Genomic DNA, 19,516 nt, shown 5'->3' with positions numbered 1-19,516 from the left:
GGATACTTTCACAGATTTGTTGAAAAAGAAATCAGAATATTTGAAAATAAAGAGATAGATAATTATAGTTGCTGAGCATTTATTTAACCACATGACCAAACACAGGTCACACAATTGCTGCAGAAGTAAGCTGTCCAGGTAGGCCCTGACTAACTTGCCACTCTTGTGAATCACAGAGTGACACCTGGAACTAATCCCTCACCTTGGGACTGTGAGAAGGTAGAGATAAAGTGGAAAGATCTTGGGTCTGGACTACTGACTGACTTACCAAACCTGTGCACCTATATTTAGATGAATCCACTCCAATCAATCTATCCATGTTTCAAAATTATAGGAAACATTTTTCAATTGATTTGCCTTGGGCTACATGTTCCCACCAGCCCAGCCCAACAGTCTCTACCACAATATTGCCTACAAAGACAAGGAGTAATTGCCAAAAGGAAAACAGCCACAGAAAGAGTTCAGCACAAAATAGGAATGGATACTTGGTAGCTAAAAAAGCCAGTGTTCACTGGGGAATTGGAGAGTCAAGTCAAGCCATATAAAAACATGGCTTTTTATAAACTAAGTGCTTTTTATAAACTAAATTTAATATACAACAAATCAAAATTGTACATCTTATTCGAAGATTTTAGGTATGTGAAAAGGCATACCTTGGAAATTGTTAAGGTCCTATTCAGGTTATTGTTTTAACATATATAATGATCTTCACAAAATAAAAATTTGAAAAATAACTTTAATTTCCACAGATGTAAAATTTGAGTAAGATTCTACCATTGAAGGTACAGGATGATGACTTGAATGAGATTTCTAACATTATAAACTATTTCAATTAACATAAGCCTGCAAAATACTCTGCTATGAAAAAACTAAAGCAACATTTTCATATTTAAAGTGGCTAAGATGAAAGTAGAAGGGATGTCATGTTCTTATTTTCTCATTAATTTTACTAGACTTAACTAATAATAAGGGGCATTTGTAAAGCAGTGAAAGATATGAACATGATGACATCTAACGATAACATCTCCAAGGTCAGGGATGTGGTCAACAGATTTTTTTTTATTCTGAAAAAGCTATTCTTTAGTTATTTAACTTTTTCCTCTTTTTGTGGCAAAATAAGTAGGGAGAATGTGACTGATAATATCAGAAAGCGACAAGCACTACAAAAACAACTTAGTGACCCATACATGGACCTGATTTGAAGTACAAGCAATGGGAAGGGGTAGTGCATAGACAATGCCTGGAGCTTATAGGGCAGCAATGAGCTTTTCTCACAGCAGTGAGTACTTGCTGTATGTCAGGCCCTATAACTGCATTATATCTTTTGATTCTCATGGCCTCCCATAAGTTATGTATCATTTTTCTCAATTTACTGAAAAAGATGCTGAGATGCACCAAGAACAGACAGCTAAGAATAACATATCCATGCAGGATTCCCTACCTATGCAGCCTGCTTTCAGACATCATTCTTCCCATGACACCAGCCTTGTGGCTAGACAGAAAGGTCTGGCCTTCCTTCAGGTTCTAGGATCACCTTATAAACATTGTACCCATCTGTTATTTAGTAGATGAGCCCAGCACCACATAACGGAAGTGCTCCGGGTCCTTCTTTTCACCATCTTCTCTTGTGTTCCCACTCTCTATAATTTCTCAAGGAGGTTCTATGTATCCATCCTTCATAATCCTCTATGTCATTCTACTTTCATCTGGGGTTTGCCATCATTGCTATATCTACAAAGGTAGCTGATGAGTGAAGCTCTATTATTATTTTTAGTAGTGATAATTCTTTAGTACCATGTTCATTTTAATTCTTGAATAAGCCTTGAAATATTTGGAAGAGGGTTGATTATCCTCAATTAACCAAAGAAGACACTGAGGGTCTGATGACTTAGATAAACTACTAGAGTCCTGGAGTGAGTCAACAGTGGAGTGGGTATTGGATGCCCTATTTACTTCTGCAAGCCACTTTTTGATGGGATTCACTGTGTTAATGATTCCCTGAGGCATTGTGGAATATTCACAAAGGGGTGGTGGAAAAGCTTCAATTTTCAGTGTTCTGCACACCATACATTCAGGCCACTTTTAGATTCAGCGAATTATGCCCTGGGTTTATTGATGGCCTTTTACTCTTTATTTTGAAAATAGAGCACAAAATATGACATCACCTTGCCACCCTTTAAAAACTAAGTGCTCTATTGTTATTTTCCCCACTTGCTATTGCTTACAACTTATTTGTAGTCAAGTTTGGATTTTTATCTCTATTTTTCAGATAATGAAAATAGAGCAAAGTGTGCCTACAGTTAAAAAGGCCATCAGAGACCATTAATTTTGGTCTAATCCATTGATCCTTCTCCTATCTCTCCCAGTGATATATATGAGATGATGTTGATATGTTACTAAAATTTTCTAATGTTTTCATTTTTCAACATTTATTGAGTGGTTTTGGATACACATATTAATCTAAGTTCCTGACAAACATGTTTAACTTGAAACTCAGATGAGCAGAAATAGAATGGCAGGTAAAATTCTTAAAAAATAATAAGAAGAATAGCAGCTAGAGTCTAGCAGTTAGCACATTTCAGGCATTTTGACAAACATTTCATATAATATTTCTCTGATTAGTCATCCACCAATACTTCATAAGTTTAGTTTTGTAAGAGAAGAAACTGAGGTTTAGAGAGGTTAAAAATTAGCTTTGCTGGTAAAGGGCAAGAGTTATAAATTAAGAATTTAATAAATTCCAAGGCCAACATTCTAAGCCCCACTATAGTATAAAAAGATAACTAACAAAACTATTCTTATATCTTTTTATCTAATTCATGATCTCTAAACAACATAGCCTGTCATTTACTTCTTCAAAAATTCAGATTCTAAAAGTTTCTGTCTTGCTCCTGGGGTCCTACTGTTCTTGCTATGATACAATTGCAGCCCTTTTAGTTAATTTCTGTAATTTGGATCTTGAACTTGAATGTCCCCCAAAAGCCTTGTTCCCCAGGGTGGTATTATTGGGAAGTGGTGGAACTTTTAAATGCGGAGCTCAGTGGGAGGTCTTTAGGTCATTGGGGGTATGTCTTTAAAAGGAATAATGGGTCCTTGTTCACTTCTTCTTTTTATTTGCTTCCTAACTCATGAGGTGAATGGTTTTGTTCCGTAGTGGCTCCTACCATAATGGCTCCTCCCTTGCCAGAGGCCCAAAGCATGAGGCCATTTGATCATGGACTGGAAATTCCAAGACTGTGAACTGAAATAAATCTTTCATCTTTGTAAGTAAATTATCTCAGGTGTTTCATTATAGTGATAGAAAAATGATTGACACAGTCATTCTTATATCTTTCTATCTATTCTTGTTTAATCCATTTTCAATATGTTTTGTATGTTAGGATAGATCTATACCTTTTTAACTTTTCCCAAAGACTGTGTCTATGAAATTTAAAAGACCAGAATTCCTAATATATCACATTTTTTATTTTTATTTTTTTGGTATTGAACACAGGGGTGCTTAATCAATAAGATATATTCTTAGACTTTTTTTAACTTTTTATTTTGAGTTAGGTTACATAGTACTCTTAAATTATTTGCATACATGTTCATTCATTTGTGAAAAATATTATTGAGAAAGTGTCACACTTAGGTAAGTATTGGGGAAACAAAGATGAGTGAGAAAGAATATCTACCTTCAAAGAACTTGATATCTGGTGAAGGTATGTTGGGTAGTAGCCCATTATATAACTTGATAAGCAAGCATTACAGCCAAGGCACAATCACATGCCTTAGGAATGGGGAGGGAAGTGATCAAGAATCAAAACTAAGTAAATATAGAAAAACTTTTCTTCTTGAGACATCCTTGAGCTCATGTCTGAAGGATAAGGTATTAATTAGACAGAATAATGAGCAATGACAGAATAGCTTCCCTGGGGTTTGTGTTCTGAGTAGTAGGAGCTCTTCATATGTGAGCAAAAAGAAATACCCATAGCAGATAAAATTTCTGGATGACTGACAGTGGATGCTTTTGGATTTACAGGAGATTGATCTTGCACCAGGATGGATTATTGACAAATAACGACATCTTTGTGTTCTATTACAGCTAAAATTCTTAAATTTTTATGAAGTTTCTGTATTAGAATGCAACACTTTAAAACATTAAAAAAAAAAAATGATCAATGCTGGGTGTGGTTGCTAAAGTCCCAGGGATTTTGGAGGCTGAGGCAGGAAGATCACAATTTTGAGACCCATCCCAACAACTTAGCAAGACCCTATCTCATAATAAAAAAGATAATAATAGGACTAGAATGTAGCTCCATGATAGACTCCCCCTGAGTCCAATTCCCAGTAGTACAAGACAAAAAAATCAAAATTATCCTAATACATTGACAAAAATTTAATGACCTAATGAATCCTTTGAAAACTTGAGGTGAGTTTTTTTTTAAATGATGGTATTAGTCAAATTTTCACCCTATGACCAAAATATCTGAGAAAATCAGAAAATCAGAAAATCAGAGGTTTCAGTCCATGGTCATCTGACTCCATGCTTTGGGTCCGGGGTAAGGCAGGACATTATGGCAGAAAGGTGTGGCAGAGAAAAGCTGGTCAGCTCATGACAGCCAGCAAGGAGAGAAGGCGTAAGGTAGCGGGAGTGGACTGTGACAAAGTACACCCTTCCAAGTCATGTTCCCAGTGATCTACCTCCAACAGGGCCCCAACCCCTACAGTTTCTAGCACCTCTCAATAATGCTTTCAAATTATTAGCTATCAATGGGTTAATCCACTGATGAGGTCAGAACCCTCATGATCCAATCACCTCCCCAAGTCTCCATCTACTGACATTGCTGCATTGAGGACCAAGCCCTCAACGCATGAGCCTTTGGGGGACATTCCAGATTCAATCCACAGCAGTGATTCAGTTACTTTCCTAGGAATCTTATAAATTGCTAAAATGAAGTCATCACTTTTAATAATATTACTGACCTTTCAAGAAATTTACTTTTTTTTCATTTTTTTATTTGCAATGTTTGTCTTACTCCAGTTTTCCTCTGTAACTATTCCCTTGGGTAATTTGTGACTAAAGATCAAGTACTGTATGTGAGTTAACTACAGATTTTATACAATGATGCACTGCACGGATCAAGAATATGTGCTTGATTTATATGATGTTATAATAAGTTTGAGAATGATACAAATATTAATAGCTTTAGAATAATCCGTATTATAGCTCTTTTCTGAATTCTTGAATTAAAAATATATTTGTTCATCATCACAGTGGCAAGGCAGAAATCCCATGTCTTGAAAGAGTCAATTTAACTAAAACTAGCTGAGAAATACTAAAACCACATGGAAATTTTAACCATGACTATTCATATTTGCAACATTATTTTGACCTACAACAACATAAAATGATATTGTATACTCAAAAAGTATATGCAATTTCAAAGCATAAAAGGTTCATTTATCTTCTAAAAATTACTCTTACGAAAATTAATTGAATCATTTTTATTTGGATATACTATTTTAATGTGAGACATCTCATCAAATCTTTCCCATGTTGTCATTTATGAGGGACCCATTATTGTCCTTCATTCCTTGAACTGATTTCTGCAGTTCCAAGTTTATCCTCAATTCCTTAGCCCATTTTGTGTCACCTTGGAAATTAAATGTGCATATCAGAAACCCTGCTTTCCAATCACCAGCTCATCAAATACTAAAGCTCAGCCCCAATTACAGTGCCCACCACCAAGTTCCTGCCAAAGATGCAGGTGAGTCGTCAGTGCGATGAAGATAATTATTCTTTTTAAGATATTTTAAATAATTAAGCTCTTATTATTATTAATTATAGAGAAATATCTTGGCTGGCAGTTTTAGGGAATGGTTAAATTAAAAGAGAAAATATAATATTTAGTGGTACTAAAATACGGTATAAGACTCCAATTTACAGCTTTTCCTCAGATAAAGGATGTGGGATGAAGTTGTTACTGGTTACCATTTACCAAGCTTTGAGACAATCTGAAGCAGTAGTAGGAATAGTAGTATTCCTATTACTGAAACCACCCTGTAAAAATTAAGTTACACCCCTTTCTCACTTTTCTATTTATGTGAGCTACAGCATTTTTCTATGTGTATTTCTCAATATTTAGTAAAACACATTGCATTTCTCATTATCTTAGGCCAAAGTTTCCATGTCAAAAATCAAAGACAAGTGATCAAGATGCCCCATTCTGGGGGTGTGGAGGAGTAGCTCAGTGGTAGAACTCCTGTTTGGCACATGCAGGACTGTGAGTTCAATCCTGAGCACATGTGCACACACAAATGCTCATTCTGATTAGCAGTGCAAGTAAATATTGCTCTCCAAGTTTAATTTGTGCAGTATTTCAAGTGCCTGTTCCAAATATTTATTATATATTATATCTAAAAAGTACCCAGAAAGGTTTTTTTAAAATGTAGTTTAAAATCCATATGACCCTGAGCTAAGATGGCAATGAACTATCTTCTTTCATGAGCAAGGTGGTGTGTCATCCTCTTGACTGTGGACCACCTCCAATTCAAGAAAAGTCCTGCAGAATCCACAGTATGACTCTCAGCTGATCATCTACCTGCCTGGATCTCTGGATCTCTCAACTTCCTTTGCTGACTCGTTTTCTTCATCTTTTCTCCAGAGTACAATTTTCTGCACATCCTCTGTTTCAATTCTGCTTTCTACTAGTATATTCTTTCATACAACTTCAATGATACACCAAAAATTTATACGATCGAATTTGATGATCTCCATTTCTAATCTTTCTTCTTACCTAAGGGAAGAAGTTTACAGTATAGCCATCCTGGCCTCCATATATTTAGGGGTTTCATTTTTCTTGTATTGCTTTTGTTCTTGATGCCTTATGTACAAATGTCATTGAGAACGTATGCTTTAATTGCATCATCTATTTTTGTATTGCATTGCCATTTTTAAATTTTATTTATTTATTTAGAGCTTTATTAAGATATAATTAACGTGTCCTACAATTCACCTACTTAAAGTGTACAATTAGGCTTTTACTATATTTGATTTTTGTGTGAACATCACCAGAGTCAATTTTTTAACATTTTTATAACCTCAAAAAGAAACTCCATAGCCTTTAATCCCCTTTCTCTTCCTTAGCCCTGAACAATGACTCATATATTTTGTTTCTATAGATTTTCTTTTTCTGCACTTTGACACAAATGGAGTAATATAGTATGTAATTTTTGTAACTGGCATCTCCAGTTTAGCATGTTTTCAAGATTCATCCATATTAGAGCTGGTATCAGTACCTCATTCCTTTTTTAATTTTTTAAATTTATACATAATATTCAATTGTATATAGGACAGTTTGGTTATCCATCTGACTGCTGATGGACATTTGGATTGTTTCCACATTTTAAATAATAATAAATATGTCTGGTATAACAGGTATATTCAAGGTTTTGTATGAATACATACAAATGAATACATTTCTCTTGGATGTGTCTAGTTTAAATGGTAGCTCAAAAGGTGTATTTGAGTTTAGCTTCTAGATCTACAAACAATTGAACTCCTGGAGTGAGTTTTTAAAAGGTAACTGTTTTAAATCATTTGCATAATGGTTTTGCCATTTTCCAAATTTAATTCATCATTTTATATTCTTACTAACAATGTATAAGGTACTGATTTCTCTTTTTTCTTCCCAACATTTATTGTTCTCTAATTATTTGGCTTTCTTAGCAGGTGAAAGTTGATGTCTCTTGGGAGTTTTCCTTAAAGACTAAGGATATTGAGATTCTTTTTCCATGCTGTTTGGCCATTTTTATATCTTCCTGGAAGAAATACATATTCTATGATTTTTTTTTGTTCATTTTGTCAATAGCATGGTGTTAGAATGTGCTTTAGCTATTGCCTCTAATGTATCTTTCCTTAAAAAAACACAGTTACACATATCTAATGAGATACTCCTTTCCTAGTCTTCTTGCAGTTTACAGAGGTTTCTCCAATATAGTAAGATCTTATACTTACAAAAACCAGCTTATTCCCTGTCTCTTGTCACGTATATTATATATAAACTACAATGGAACTTAGACTCTTTTTTCTCCCATAATTTCTTCCTGTCAATGTTCATAATCCTTAATACATTGAAATGTATAAGGCTGCTATTTTATGGTTTTCCTCTTTAAAACTTTCTATTAAAATAAAAAAGAATTGTGTTTTTCTTCTTGACTCATTAACGTTAGTTCATTTCCTAGACTAGATTCATGTTAGGCAAACAATACTGACACTTTTATTCAGTATTTATTCAATCCCTGATTTACTAGAGAGATGTTCTTCTGCCCAGGTCCCATATGCATTCTTGGGTTTTCTTTGTTTGTTTGTTTTGTTTTGTTTTGTTTTGTTTTGTGGTGCTGGGGATTAGAACCCAGGGCCTTGTGCATGTGAGGCAAACACTCTACCAACTGAGCTATATCCCCAGCTCCCATATGCATTTTTATTCCCAAAATTTTTGATGATCTTGAATTGGTTTGTGCACATCAGATGTCACATCCTTCCCCATGCCTATCTACATGCTTATCCTGTAGTGCAGTCATTGATCTCCAGTTCCTCAACACCCTCTGTTCCTCTGTGGCGCTACCTAGAAGGTATCAGAAACACCTGTAAGATGCTCTCTTGTACCTCTTACTGTTGCATCCAGCAACCTCATCTACAAGTAATGCTATTTCTAGAAACCCAAATACTAGAGTTTGTGGAGTGTGAAATTGATCAACTTAAACTTTCCTCCATATGCAAATCGTTTTCTAGACTGGAGGCAAGTATGTGTGCCATGTTGGCCCTGAGGAGCAAAGAAATGAGTCCAAGTGCAGTGGGAGCAACCAGGCCAAAGATCCTCACCTTCAGAGACTGTGATCTGGAGAGGCATTAAAAAATATGGGGCAGGGTGACATGCAGAACTCAGTGAGAATCCCTCAAGGGCTCACTTATGAGAATGGTGAAAACTATGGCTCAGTCGCCTCAGTGTGGCACACACAGAGAATGCCTATGGTTTCCCATTCATCCCATTCACAAGATCACGTTCTCGATTGCTAAGGAAACGTGGATATGCTATTGACACTATCAAAGGACCCTTAAAATATGTTCCTGTTTTTGTGTACGTTTGAGTGCCTTGATATGAAAGGATATAAATCTAAGCCCATTCTTGCCCTAATTCCAGGGCTGGGAGGAGCCCTATTTTCCCACATGACTGATACTCTAACATTTTAACACAGTTGTTTCCTCCACAGACGTCCTCCTCTGCCCAGGAGATCTATAACAGTTCCCTCTGTTCTTACCTTTTCCCATGTTTCACTTCAGTCAAACCTGCCTCTACCTTTGCAGTCGAATAACGTATCTTTTCATCCTGAAGTCACAGAATATTCCCTTGCCTCTCATTTCCTCCTTTTCAACTGTATCAATTTAGTTTAAAGTCCCTGTTACTCCTTTAGAATAATACAGAAAAGCAGCATATTATTTATGAGGTTGGAGAATGGAGACAATGACAAAAAGAGAAAAGTAATATATAAATTGCCAAAAAGAAAAAAAAAATAGGGAAGGGAAAGGGAGTATTTCATGTAGTTTTAGAGCTACTAGAGAAACTCTCTCTGACTGTATAAATGTGCACACTCACAGCAATGTTTAAACAATAAAAATGCAGAAGTCATTCCCATCTTCCTCTGCATGAGCTTCTACAGTCTGTGCAGACTTCTCTGTTCCAAATCCCATCTGAATGAAAATGAGTGATTTGCTTTCTTGATACTATCCTCGGTGCTTTCATAAACCTATTTCTCAGTGGCCCAATAGTCATATGAACTATGTATCATAGTACTAGTTCTGAAAATTTAAGCCTTCTTATCTGATGCTGGCTCAGAGCAACCCTGCTGCAAGTGCAAGTTTAATTGACAATGTCGTAACTGTAATCTCCAGTAACCATAATAACAAATGTCGATGGTGTGTTTACAATGTGCCAAGTGCATGTCTAAGCACTTATCTGCTTTAATTCATGTAGGTCTCATGTCAGCGTTATAAGTATGTATTGTTACATTGAGTAAATTGAGGCAAAAGGATTTTGATTAATTTGCCTCAGTTCTTTAGTAAGACACAGAGACAAGATGTAAATTGCCTGCAGGGCATCAAACCACAGAACTCCTGCATTCAACAACACTTTCATGTAACTCTTCAATAAAGTACAGTCTCCACTGATATTCTTTGACTTTTCTGTGGTATTAAACCTTCATCCAAGGTGAATACTTTGTACCACACTAGGGGACACCACACACATAAGCACACTCTGATAGTGCCTCGGTAGTGCCTTCAGTGCACTGGGGAGTTCCATGGCAATGTTCTCATGTCGTAATAGTTCTGAACCTCTAAAGTCTAACAAAGAGGTAAAAGAAAATGAAATCTTAGAAGAGAGAAGAGTTGATGTGCTGATTTTCCAATTCTAGTTAAATACACAGATTTCTGAACCAGATTCTTAGTTTTCAGTGTCTTTGGATATCATGTGATTTTGATTCTCTTGCTTGTACACTCTGCCTAATGTTGCAGGCTCCCCGTTTGGTCACTGGGTATATTCTTCTATTACTGTGCCTGAATGTGGCTCCTCTAGAAGATGACCAGCCTAAGGAGCCAGTATCCCCACCACCAAGGTATCTATAAGGAACTTACATCACACCAAGTAATAAAGTGTGACTTGTATTAGATTTTAGTTTGTACTATTTTTGTATAGACAATTGAGTTGGATTTCCTAGGGATAGATACAAGACACAAGAAGTATAAGGACTACGGCAAAAAAAAAAATTTAAGATTTCAGACAGCACCTTTTTCTAGAAGTTTGCTTATTCTAGGTAGAAAGATAGTTTTAGAAAAACAGGATGGTTTTCTTACTCACCTGTGAAAAAATAAAACAATATATTCCAAAGAGAAAGCAAGCAGATATGATTTTTCTATTTTTCATGTGCTAAAAGTCCTGACTAAAGATATAACCCTATCTAATTTGTAAATATGAGGAAACAAATGACAAATACAGATATCATGCATCACAGAATTCTAATGGAGTAAAAAAAATAAAAATAAAAAGTATTAGCATGTCCAGAAAGGATTCAAGAAAAGAAGACAAAATTGAGTTGGGCTGTTAAAGATGAAAGTAACTTAGAAACAATATTCTGAGATTACTTTTTTAATTGGCACATAAAGTATGTAGAAGAAAGCAGGAGGAAATATTAGCAGACAAACCTACTTGTCAAGTTAAAAAAAATGGTTGAGATTCTTCATTGCCAGTGTAACTATAAAAGTATAGTTAGGCACCACAAAACAGCATTTTGATCAATGATGAACCACACAATAGCCTATTTGATGGTGATTCCATAAGGTTACAATAGTGTTCAAAATTCCTGTCACCTGTGACCTCATAATGAACACATTGCTCATGTTTGTGGTGATACTGATGTAAACAAACCTATTGCATTGCCAGTCACCATTATGTAAAGTATATAATGCTCAATAATAAGCAACTGTGTTACTGAGCTCTGAATTTACTATATAATATTTTTCATCATTGTTTTAGAGTGAACTTCTACTTATAAAAAATCTCTTTCTATGAAACAGTATGCCTTGCTACTTCAGCAGCAGCCCTGTACACCTTGTGTTTACCTATGGACCTTGTGTTTATCTATGGACCACGTCAAGTGATGGACCTAGACCATCAAGCCTACCTTTTTGATTTTTGTTTTATTGGTTGGTTGGTTGGTTGGTTGGTTGGTGCACTGTAGTAATGAACAATGGTGGGATTCATTCTGCCACATTAGTATATATGTGCACAGAGCACAAGTTGATGAATCTTATTCCCCAGCATCTTCCTGTACCCTTCCCACCTCCCTCCCTGATCCACTTGTTCTACTCTACAGATCTCCCTTCTATTATTGCCACCGTTATTTGAATTGGTGCGTTATTTTATACACACACACACACACACACACACACACACTCATATATATGTGATTCATTGTGATACTTTCATATATGGACATGGCACAGTTTGACAGATTCCATTCCCCAGTACTTCCCTATGCCCTTTCCTCCTCCCTTCCTCTCCATCGCCTTCCTCTACTCTATTGAAGACCATCTAGGTTTGTGTAAGCTCATTCTATCATCTTCCCACGAGGATGAGATCAGCTTCTAGCACATTCCTCAGAATATTTTCTTCTTATTAAGCCACAAAGAACTGCAGTGAACTTCATTTTATTGTTAGAAGACAATAAAAAGAGTATTTTTTTGGAGGGGGGGGGTTTGTTGGGTTTTTTTTGTTAGTAAATCCCTCAACTTTGATCCCATTCAATAGGTTACAAAAAAATGTGTGCTGTGGGCAACTTTCCTTAGAGATGTCCTCTTCATATTTTAAGAGATGGTTGCTTCCATTAGATCCTTTTTTTTTGGTATTCCTTTTAATCAGCTAAAGGAATGACGCTGATGCCACCATGGGGACTGGAAAACTAATGAAGTTTTCTACTTCCTCTCAGATAAGTGAAAATCTAAATGGTGTAGAAATTGTAAATGCTGAACAAAAGACATTTAAGCAAGTTGCTGTACTTCAGTGCATAATTATAAATCCTCCTTGCAATCTTCTCAGACATTCAGACCTGCCAGGAGCTAATTAACTGCTCTGGCAGTGGGAAGATGTGGCAGTGTGATTCACGGTAGCTGAATGGCTGCAAGGTATTTAATTTGAACAATAGATGAATTAAAGGGCGGCAGTTAGCGAGAGTATCAGCAGATAGAGTATGCCTACCTAAATGGCTCTTATTCAAATTCAAAATTGCCTGCCTCAAGATTTATATTGGGAATTTTTTTTTTAAACATTAAGATGGTCTTACAGTGCAGATACCAGCAAAAGAAGACATCCCTTGGTAAAATTCTGCTTGGGGAAGTGTACCTTAGTATTTCTGATAAGTAGCTAACACTGTGTGGGAATAATTGGTTTATAGTAGAGGGTATGAACAGCCAGCTTTCTTCTAAGCTTATGGGACTGACGGAAATGACAAGATCAGGCCACCTGCCAATGACTATCTTGAAAATTGAGGAAATTGCTTAGGATTTATTAATTTTGTTACATCAGTAATTGTGAATGCTGCACATCAACCTTCTCACTCCCTGGTCTTAGAAACTGCAACTCACTTCAAGATGGAGAGAGAGCTTCAGATAAAGATTCCATATTGATTCACTGCCCTCAGCATCCATTGCATCTCTTTTACTATTGCCTTTTGGGTGTGGAGAAGAACCTATTTTGTGTGGTGCCAAGAACTTTCCATAAATTATTTTGTTTAATCCCCATGAGAATATATTCATTATGGGGAAACTGAGTCCTGTCAGATTTCAATCCCAGTCAGCTGTCTCCAACCCAACTGCATGGGTGTTCTCCCTCACAACACAGTCTCCTAGGACTGCATTTCTCTCTCACTCGAATGGCTCCTGGTTTTTTTTTTTTTTTTCCTTCGTAGCATATCCTGGCCCCATATCTCATTTCTTGTGGAATGAAAGACACATAGAGCTGCCTCTTTGCCTGATTTGAGCACTGGCTCTTGCCTACCCAGATGCTCCTGAAGAGAAGAGGGATGATGGCTGAGGGGAATTTTGGGGTCATTTGCCTGAACATGGGTTGCTATATGTGGCCCAGGTCCCAGGTCCAACCACCAGGGGATTAAAGTGGAAAGTACTTGGATTCATTTCTGGTGTAACATATGGAGTATAAGAAATGGAGTAGCTCAAAACAATCAAAATACATCCTTTTACAGTTCTGAAGACAAAATCCAAAATCAAGGTGTTGGCAGGACCATTTGCCCTCCTAGATTGTAGGAGAAAATATTTCTTTGCTTCTTCCTAGCTTCTAGTATTACCAGCAGTCTTTGAAGTTTTTCAAGTAAGTCTGAGTCTCTGTGTGTCTTTTCCTCTTATGAGGACATCAGCTTTGGATTTAGAGCCTATCCCAAACTAGTATGGCCTCATCTTAACTGGGTACATTTGCAAAGACTCTGTTTCTAAATAAATTCACATTTTGAGGGTCCAGGTAGACATGACATTTGTGGGGATACTGTTCCCCCAATACAATTCTGTTCAGTTTCTTAATTGTATGGAGACTCCTGTAATACATCATGTTTTTATGGCTGCATTTTTAAACTTAGAGCTAACTCCTTTGAAACAGGAAAGTCAGATATGTGCATAGACCATTTTTTCTGTGACTCTAGTGCACTTAGTAATATACAGCAGTTCCTGAAGGAGAACCCAAAATCTGTGCATAGAATTTAAGATTGTTTTTTAAGTTATTTAAGCCAATTGTATGTTAAAAAGTAAAAAAAAAAACATAGGTATCACCAAGATTAAGTAGACATTCTCACATTTTCTTGTTTTAAATTATTTTTATGGAAAAGGAAAAATTATTGCTAAGCTTTACATCCATCCTTTTCCCCTCCTCCTTCACTTTCCAAAGGTGACTATCCTGAGGCTAGAATAAATAATCCCATGCACTTTTGTTCCTTTCTTTAACAAAAACTATATCTATACAAAATTTAGTGTTGTAAAAATCCATGTCTATTTTATCCTACTGTGTCTTTAATTTTCCAACTGTTTTTCTATTCTTTTTTTAGCATCCACCCTAGAGAAACTAGTTGCGTACAAGATGTGTTCAAGAATTTTTATCATAGTACTGCATGTAAAATTGGAAAGACAGTAAACAAGCTTATCCTGCCAAGGGGGAACTATAAACAAACAAACAAACAAAAACATTTTATCAATTAAGTAAAATTCTATGTAACCACTAAAATAAATGCACAAGACCTATAAAATTTAAATTAAAAAAACTAAAAAACCTCAATCCATGCATACAATGGTTTATTTAAATTCTCTGTATTTTCAATATTTTCTCTGAAAAAATATTAAAGAATTCTGCTGTGACTATTTTCTCTGTCTGAATATGTGAAAACCCTTAGTTCATGTGTTGAATCCCACACTTAAATCAGCTGCAGAATGCAGAATTTAGCCATTGCAATAAATCAATATGTTAGGAAAACCTCATCTATCCCTTGTCATTGACTCTACCAACAAAAGTAAAGAAATTTTCTTTTAATTTCCAAAGACTGTTTCCATTTATCTGTGAATGGTAGTTGTATCAGTGATGCCTTATAAAAGTATGGCCTCTCTTAACACTTGATTTATCAACTTAGTTCTGCTAAGGCTTTAGGTAATTCATTTGTGTGCATTGCCAAATTGGCAACTCTAACTGAGCAGAACTGCCATATGTAGACAACAGTAAATTATCTTCCATACTACCTCCAGACTATTAAAGCTATATTGGTATGAGAATAATGCATGTGTGCATATTGCTACTATCAGTAATACACAATCAATAAAATGATATTTCCTAGTATTTCAATAGAGCAGAAGTCTGATAGGTAATGGTCATTTGAAATATGTTAGTATATAAATATCCAGGAACACCTCACTCAGGGAAATAAATACCTGTGGAGTTAGAGAATAAGAATGATGCCCTCCTATTCAATTGATGTACAGCAGCGATTCTTGGACCTGCCAGTAAACACCAGGTCAGCCTTGCCCTGCTTTCCCTTGATAGAACTTAACTACCTATAGAAAGTGGATAGTTTTTTGTATCATAACTTGGCTAATACTTTTCTTCCCTACCAGGCATTTGGCTGGATGAGGTCAGAGGCTATGCTCAGGATTTTCAAGATATCTCACAATGGAAATAAGGAAAATGCAGTTCCTAAAACTAATTCAAACGAGTGGTACTAATAAGTATGTACAAAAGATCAGATAATAGTTCATTATTTGCATAAAGTTTGTCACTATGAGTGAAAAATTATGCACAAAAAGTGAAGACAATCAAACCCATCACTGGAATCACTAGTAGCCATAGTCTTGTCCAGAAATGGTCAATATGTGGCACATCTGCAGCCCCTTCTGAGTACTGTGACTTTGGCAGACCTATGAAATGAGCTGGGCAATGTGCCCTGGTGAGTCCACACAGTCTCCAAACCATCCTCAACACAATGCAATGACTTCTCCTGACCAATCAGATCTGGCACAAAAGAGACAACCTACTCTCCGTCCCTGGCATAAATCAACCACTCTGTGTTTAATTGAGAAGACAGGCTTTAAGAGGCAAAAAAATCTCTTTTCCTGTAAAACTCAGAGCCAATTATCACATCTCTTCTGGTTAGTGTATGTTATAATGTGGAACTGAAATGTCCTCCATAGGCTCGAGAGTTGCAAGTTTGGTCCCCGAGTGGCGCTATTGGGCAGTGATGGAAGCTTCAGAGGGTAGGGATCATTGGAGGATGTAGCTTACTGGGGGTGTATCTCTGGCACCTATCTCTTCCCCCCTTCTCTCTCTCTCTCTCTCTCTCTCTCTCTCTCTCTCTCTCTCTCTCCTGATGACCTTGAGGTGAGTACTCTACTCCACCAAACGCTCCCCTTACTGTAAGGCTCTGCCTCTTCTCAGGCCAAAAGCAATGGAGCCAGTTGATCAGACCATGGACAGAAAATTTCTGAAACCATGAACCAAAATAAATCTCTTCTCCTCAAAATTGATCTGCTCAGGTATTTTGTCACAGTGATGCAAAGATGTCAAACACATTGTGTTTCCCTTCTTTCTCTGTTTATGATACCAATTTCTATGTGTATTTCGATTCAGTTAACTTTATTGTTGTAAGCTGTCTCAAATGTATGGAAAAGAATTTTTTAACTATTCAGTACATAAATATAATCATTTCAAAGGCATGTAACCAGTTGTTACTAGGTCAAGAGACTAGTCACACTCTTTGGATTTGTGGTTTTCAATGAGCTGATTATAGAAGCATGTACGAAAGGGAAAATGTTGCATCAATTTCTGTTTTTTAAAAACTCATCTTGCTGGCAGAAACACATCTGAGAATCCTCACTATCTATTCTTGATGCCAAAAAGTTAATGAAAGCGAAGGCCTAAGCACAAGCTACCATCAGCACCTTTTTTAAAAAAGATCTGAATGTTCCAAATCTATTTTTGCAAACTCTCATAAATTTGAAGCAACATCAATAATAGATCATTGATGCCAAATGATGATTTTAGCTTCCTGATTGAATTTGGATCAGATTTATTACAGAGGCAAATGTACTTTTGTATCAAATATTTCACTTACACATTGATCAAACAAGTATTTACAATTTAGTGATATTTCAGCATATGTTAAAATGTTTATGGGGTTTGATAACGGATAGATAGATTGTTGCTTTTATAACATTTTTAGTTATAAGTATGATTTATTTGCTGTGGAATTTTTGGTCAAAAATGCTTTGATTATTTTTCTATGAAAAGCATTGATTTACTCATGATGTGGATTTTTAGATATATAGGAAACTGTACAAAGAAAGTGCTGCCTAGAATCTAAACTGTATGGGTCTTGGAGGTCAGGAGGACAAGAGCCTGGCTTTCAGGAAGAGCGAACCAAGCAAGGGAACTAAGAGGGAATTTGATATCTTTTGGAGCAAACACTTTGACCCTGGCTGCAGTAGTGGAAAAGGACAGGAGGAAAGATGGTCAAAGAGGGAAAGAGTGACCCAAATATGAAGAGTTGCCCAGCAAAGGCCAGGAATTTGGATTTCAATATAAGTCTATTGGGAAGACATGATTGAATTACAAGTGCAGAAGTGAACTGACCTAACCCATCTTTTAAAATCATCATAGCCCTTTTAACATTGAGTTTTGGTTATTTGGGTAAATAACTCCTTTGCAAACTAGCCAGTAAGCGTCCCAAGGTCAGGAACAGGTTTTGATTAATCCCTGACTTTTCCACTCATAACTATTCATGACAGAATTATGGCCAGGAGTAAACATCCATCATAACGTATGAGAAAATAAATGGATTACTGAATGAATAATTGACTCTAGGGACAGAAGGATTATGTGGATAGAGTTAAAAAATAAATATTGGACCCATTCTGCCCCTATCTAAATTCTGAACAAAAAGGAAGGCTTTAAATTGGTTACACTTGTGGTTTATTGTCAGAGATATAATTAGTCTCTGAAATTATCTTCCTCCAGAAGTTATTTTCTAATTCTTGTGCTAATTTTCTTACTTTTCTTAAGTAATTTCTTCCTGATTCCTATGAAGTTAAATAGTCAGGATAATTTGCTAAATTAAATCTGTGGAGAGAGGTTAAATTATAGTAATTTAACATTTGTAACATATAATAATAAACATGATGATGTTTTATGAGTAACAATAGACAGGATAGTTTAATGTAATGAGACATTAAAAACTTGGAATATTGAGTACTGTTGATTTAAGTAAGATCAAATATACTGTTTTTAATTGATTTTTTAAAAAAAAATAAATGACAGCAGAATGCATTACAATTCTTATTACACATATACAGCACAATTTTTCGTATCTCTGGTTGTATATAAAGTATGTTGATACCAATTCATGTCTTTATACATGTACTTTGGATAATGATGTCTATCACATTCCACCACTAACCCCCTGCCCCCTCCCTTTCCCTCCCACTCCTCTGCCCTATCTAGAGTTTGTCTATTCCTCCCATGCTCCCCTTCCCCACCCCACTATGAGTCAGCCTCCTTATATCAGAGAAAACATTTGGCATTTATTTTGGGGGGGATTGGCTAACTTCACTTAGCATTATCTTCTCCATCACCATCCATTTTCCTGCAAATGCCATGATTTTGTTCTCTTTTATTGCTTAGTAAAATTCCATTGTGTATATAGGCCATATTTTTTTTATCCATTCATCTACTGAAGAGCATCTAGGTTGGTTCCACGGTTTAGCTATTGTGAATTGTGCTGCTATAAACATTGATGTAGCTGTGTCCTTGTAGTATGCTGATTTTAATTCTTTTGGGTATAGACTGAGGAGAGGAATAGCTGGGTCAAATGGTGGTTCCATTCCCAGATTTCCAAGGAATCTCCATACTGCTTTCCATATTGGCTGCACCAATTTGCAGTCCCACCAGCAATGTTTGAGTGTACCTTTTTCTGCACATCCTCACCAACACTTATTGTTGTTTGTCTTCATAATAGCTGCCTTTCTGACTGGAGTGAGATGATATCCTAGAGTAGTTTTGATCTGCATTTCTATAATTGCTAATGACGGTGAACATTTTTTTTCATATATTTGTTGATTGACTGTGTATCCTCTTCTGAGAAGTGTCTGTTCAGGTCCTTGGCCCATTTATTGATTGGGTTATTTGATTTTTTGGTGCTTAGCTTTTTGAGTTCTTTATATACCCTAGAGATTAGTGCTCTATCTGATGAGTGAGGGATAAAGTTTTGCTCCCAGATGGAGGCTCTCTGTTCACCTCACAGATTGTTTCTTTTGCTAAGAAGAAACTTTTTAGTTTGCTTTCATCCCATTTATTGATTCTTGGTTTTAATTCTTATTAAGGAATTTGGGACCTAATCCCACATGATGAAGATTAGGACCTACTTTTTCTTCTATTAGACA

This window comes from Callospermophilus lateralis, chromosome 16, assembly GCF_048772815.1.
Source record: "Callospermophilus lateralis isolate mCalLat2 chromosome 16, mCalLat2.hap1, whole genome shotgun sequence".
In the NCBI taxonomy this organism is placed as follows: domain Eukaryota; kingdom Metazoa; phylum Chordata; class Mammalia; order Rodentia; family Sciuridae; genus Callospermophilus; species Callospermophilus lateralis.
Note: the sequence above shows the minus strand (reverse complement) of the source record.